This window comes from Camelus ferus, chromosome 16 (genome assembly GCF_009834535.1).
Source record: "Camelus ferus isolate YT-003-E chromosome 16, BCGSAC_Cfer_1.0, whole genome shotgun sequence".
Taxonomy (NCBI): domain Eukaryota; kingdom Metazoa; phylum Chordata; class Mammalia; order Artiodactyla; family Camelidae; genus Camelus; species Camelus ferus.
In genome coordinates this window covers 3,439,425-3,444,875 of record NC_045711.1, presented here as the reverse complement: position 1 = coordinate 3,444,875, position 5,451 = coordinate 3,439,425, and the positions used below count along the sequence as shown (strand labels likewise).

The following is a 5,451-nucleotide window of genomic DNA, read 5'->3' as shown; positions in this document are numbered from 1 at the left end:
TTGAAAATTTTAAATGACAGGTCAAAATTAGTATTTACTTTTTTCACTTTCCTTCTGCTATCATTTTGTGCTTAGAATTCACATCTCAACTCTGATTGGCATGTTAGACTTATTTCTGTAGCTTTCTGTCAGATTGCCTCTATCAAAGCTGATAAGGGTAATCATAACTCTGGCCTTATCCGTGGAATGTACTCAGCTCTACTGCACTTAAAATAGGAAAAGGAAAAACAGTATTAACCAGAGAGATAATTTAGTATGTGTTTTTCATCCACTTCATGGTCGGGTCTGTGTGTTTGGTCCTAGACTGTACATTCTGGCATTGTGCTATATAATTTTTGGTGCGTTATAGATATTTCTTTAAATGCTCAATAATACTGTTTGTTTAGTACACTGTAATTTAAATGATCAGAATTAATGTTTTATTTCTTTGTAAAAAACCTATCAAGAGTAGTTTGAAGCTTGCCTTCTCGTTGTATAACTTAAAATATGCAGTGTGCATCTTTCTTTGGTGAATTGTCACATTTCTTTCTGAGTATGGATTAACTTCCAACATTTTCCCTTTTGTGCTTTCAGTGTTACCTTTGAGAATTTCTTAAAAGTTTTTTTGTTTTGTTTTGTTTTTTGCCAGTGCTGCTTCCTCTGGGATATCTTCCTCCTTTTCATCACAACTACTTTCCTCATTTACCTTTCACTAAGTTGGAATAAATAAATGAATGATTACTTATTAAATGCCTGCACACTGTTCTAGGCTCTGTGCTGAATGCTAGGCATACCAGGACAAATAAGACATATTACTACACTCAAGGAGCTTATTATTCATATAAGGTAGAGCAGGGTCATGAAGGTGAGAGTAGTTTGGTGATGAAAGGAAAGAAGGGGTGATGTTTTAACCAAGTCATAAAAGAGCATTTGGTGTTCAGGTGGCGTTGTAAAAAGGTGGTATCTATAGATAAGAAGAGAGCATTGTAAGCAAAGGCAAACAGGAATGTCACCTGACAGCCAGTAGCACTTCTGTAAAATTTGTTTAAAAATTATAAAAGCAACACAATAATACTACTGACAGATTGGAAAAGGGAGAGAATTCCACTGATGATCCTGTCACCTAACAGCTAATTATTTGCTTTTACTCTTTTTTCAAATAAATGTTTTACGTTGTTTTAATCATAGCATGTGCGATTTTGTATTTTTGGGTTTTTTTCTGAGATGCCAATTGTTATCAGTGTCATACATACATATAGTTTAAAGTGTTAACTTGTTTGTTTAAGGTTTGTTGAATAACAAGCAGTTGCCTAATCTTCCTTGGTATTTTCTCCTTCCCAGAAGAGACTGTGTTATATTCTAGGCATTATCTGTTGACTTCCCACTTCTGAGCATGCAAATTTAGCTTTCTTCCCCCTACCCTTCACCCTTAGTCACTTCCCCTTCCTCTCTCTCTATTACTTCATCCTACCACTACAGTTATATGGTAATTTTGGTTACATAAATATTCAGTGTTTACCTTATGACACCTTGTGTACCAGACCAAGTTGTATAGTAGGCTGTGATCACTTTTCTAGCACAACTTTTTGTCTTCCCTAGAGCTAATTGTGGTTTTATTTGTGTTTGGTATTCTAAGTATTTATCACTAATTCAACCCTACACTAGCCTCTTAAGATTATCAGATGTCAGTTTCTTCTAATGTTTTCATGTAGCCTTCAGTCTGGCTTCAAACTAGACTGGTGACTCTTTGAACCTGGTCCACAGCTACAATCCTGGGAACTCCCTTCACCCTTATCCCGGGAATTCTCTGCTGCTAGATCTTTGTTATCTCTAATCCCATATCTTCTACTTTCTGGATTTTTTTTTTCTTGTTTTGGTGGATGACTTCCTCCAGGAACTTTCTGAGAAAGAGTTTATGTGAGATAAATTATTGACATTTGTTAAATCTGAAAATATCTTAAATCTGACCTCATACTTGACTGAACGTTTATCTGAGTTAGAGTTCTAAGTTAAAAATCATTTTTCTTCAGAATTTTGAAAAAGTATTGCTTCATTTTTAGCCTGGTTTCCCTTTGTTCTTGAGGTATCCAATGCATTCTAGTTCTTGGAGCATTGTGTTTGTTTACAGGATTTGCCTACAGGATTTTTATCCTCAGTGTTCTGAAATTTCACAGTGATGTCCTGTATGGCCTTGTTTTCACCTATTTGCTACTAAAAATGGGCTCCTTTAATTTGAAGGCTGATGTCCTTCAGTTTGGGGAAATTAAAAAAAAATTGTCTCAGTGATGATTTCCTCTCTTAGATTTTCTTTCTTCTTGTAACTCTTATAATTTTGATATTGCACCTCCTGGGCTGATCCTCTCATTTTCTTACCATTTTCCATCTTTGTCTTTTTACTACCTTTTGGGAGATTTCTTTAAACTTTTACATTCTTTCAAATGATCTTTATCTTTCTGCTCTCATTTTTTAAATTTTAAGAGCTCTTAATGTTTTTCTTTATTGAAAAATTTCATGTGATATATTTACATGGGGTAAAATGCACAAATCTTAGGTGTACACTTCAGTGAGTTTAAAAAAAATCCACTCATGTAACCTCCTACCCTCCAATCAAGGTATAGATCTTAAGTGTTTAGTTCAGTGAATTCTGACAAATGCTTTACGCTTCTATTATCACCCAATTCAAGATAAAGAATGTTTCTATCACTCCAGAAAGATCTTTCATGCCTCTTTCCAATCAGTCATCCCAACCCACCAGAGACAACCACTTTTCTGATTTCTATTGCCATGCATTAGTTTCGTTTGTTTTTGTACTTAATATAAATGGAATTGTATAGTATGTATCTTTTTGTGTCTGGCTTTTTTTTTGTTTTGATGTCATCCCTGTTGTTGCTGAGTAGTAGTCTGCTGTACGAATTTAACATAATTATTTATCTGTTCTTCAGTTGGACATTTGAGTTTCTTGGTTTTGGCTATGATGAGTAAAACTACTATAAACATTTTTCTACAAGTCTTTCTGGACATATGCTTTCATATATCTTACATACCTAGGAGTGGAGTGGAATGGTTGAGACATAGAGTAGGTATATGTTTAGCTTTATTAGAAAGCATCAAATAGTTTTCCAAAGTGATTATATAATTCTTTTACTTTCCTCAGTTTCAGTTGTTCTGCCTCCTTACCAGTGCTTCGTACTGTGAGTCTTACATTTTAGACATACAGATTAGTGGGAAGCAGTATCTCAATGTGGTTTTAATTTGTATTGCCTTAATGACTAATAATGCATACTTGTGCATGTTGGCCATTTGTATGTCCCTTAAGAGCCCTTTTTTGTTCTATGAATTTTAATAGTATCTTGTTCTTTTTTTCCCCCCATCTTTTTGATATCTTATCTCTTTGAGGATATTAATGGTATGTTTTTAAGGGATTTTTTTTTCCCTCCCTCTATAGACTGCTCAAGTTTTTCTTTTCCTATTTTTTGCTTCTTTCATATTAGAGGCATTTTGCAGATGCCTAATAATCTTGTTTCTCTGCTCATAATGCTGATTAGAAGTTCTGTGTTAGTGGGGCTTGTTGCTAAGCATTTTCGTTGTGGAACCTTCTAACCCCACACCCAAGTCAGTATATTCTGGTCTTTAATCAGAGAAGTCCCTTCAGGTCTTCTGTCTGGAGGGTAAAGTTCTGACTGCCAGACTCTGGAAATTCAGAGGAGGAAGAGGGGAGGTGTCTCCACATTCTCATTCATGTATTTATTTAATACCCCTGTTTTTAGAATGCCTTAACTAACCTCATTTATATCTGGTGTCCAGAGAGAGATTTTCTGATGTCCAGAGAAGTGTTTCATGTCTTCTAGACAATAAACTTCTAGTCTTTTGACATGGTTAGGGAGGCTTGGTGACCAGGCTGTGTGGAAGGGAGTTGGGGAGCTCTGGAATGTCACTGCTTCTCAAATAGCTTCTAGCCAATAGCACAACTGCCTTCTTTACCCCCACTCTCCTGTGCCTTCTGGAGGTACCCTGGTCCCACTAATTCTGGGCCTTTATAGGATTCTGCCATATACAGAATTCATCTTTTCTCTTGTCAACTTAGGGATTCAACTCTATTACATCTACTGAGTCCTTTAATGTGTGTTCATCTGCTTTACAGTTTCCAAAATTTTCTTGCTTTTATCTTCTATCCTGATTTCCTTGTCTTTGGGTTTATGCATTTAAAGAAGAAAACAGTCCCTTTACTGAGTTTTAGTGGGCTTTAAGAAGGGAGTGAAATTAAGTGTTTCAATCCAGTGTTCTTTTATCAGAACTCTGTATTTTTTGTCACATAGTATATCATGTCTTATTTTTTCAAATTATTATATTTTCATAATTATAATTTTTCTTGGTTGCTCAATATTCTACTGCCTGGATTGTCCATAATTTACTGTTGTCTTATTACTAGATTTTTTGAAGTTTCTTCCAGTTTTTCACTTATTACATTTTGCTGAAGTGAACATCTTCGTTTATTTAAGATTCCCCCATTTTTGGATTATTTCCTTAGAATAGGTTTCCAGAAATGTAACATCTTTTGATGGAAATCATTTTCTGAAAGTGATACTTGAGTGTTGATTTTATTAAACACCTATGAGAATTTGGTATTGTAATTTGCCAAAAAATCATTTGTTTATTGACTAGTCTAAAATGGCATCTTGTTTCATATTTTTTGGATTTTTTTGTCTATTTTTTGTTTAATTTTGTTTTCTTTGTGGGGGGAGGTAATTAAACTTATTTATTTCTTATTGTAGGTACTGGGGATTGAACCCAGGACCTCTTGCATGCCAAGCATGTACTCTACCACTGAGCCACACCCTCCCCCAATTTGTATTTTTTGGATTAATTGTCAAGGTAGAACAGTTCTCGACATTTTTGTTAGTTGAATTTTTTATTATCTTTTTGTCCTTTGTTATCAACATTTTTAGTTTTTTAAAACTTTTAAAAATCAATTTGTAGAGCTTTTTATAATAAATGCCTTAGATGTTAACCATCTGACAGATTTGCTACAAATATTTTCTCCAGTTGGTTTACCATTTTAGTGATTTTTTTTGCTGTTGTTTTTAATGTGCATGAGTTTAAAATTTGCACATAGTCAAATCTACCGTGTTTTGTATCACTTTGGAAGTTTCATGTTTTTACTCTAACAGATGTCTGAAAAATAATTGATTCTAATTTATGATTGTATTTTTAGCATTGAACTTAAAAAAAAAATTCACCTGAAATTTATTTTAGAGGGTGATTAAAATTAGGATCTAAATTTATGTGTTTTTTGTTTTGTTTTGTTTTGTTTTAAAGCTGCTAAGCAGCTAACCCAGTATGAGCCAGGGAATCATTTCTGTTCTTATTTCTTTAAAATATTTAAAAAAGGAGTATGTGTAATAACTCCTATTTTGCCTCATGTATTCTGTTCTAATTATTCCTCTGTATAGTCTTGCATCAGAAACTTGCATA

General features: G+C 34.0%; 1 non-coding gene across 1 annotated transcript; it reads right to left on the bottom strand.

Annotated features, from left to right (window-relative positions):
* Nucleotides 1-4,746: 4,746 nt before the first annotated feature.
* TRNAA-GGC lies at nucleotides 4,747-4,818 on the bottom strand. The gene has a single exon. It is a non-coding gene; the product is annotated as a tRNA-Ala (tRNA).
* Nucleotides 4,819-5,451: the final 633 nt, after the last annotated feature.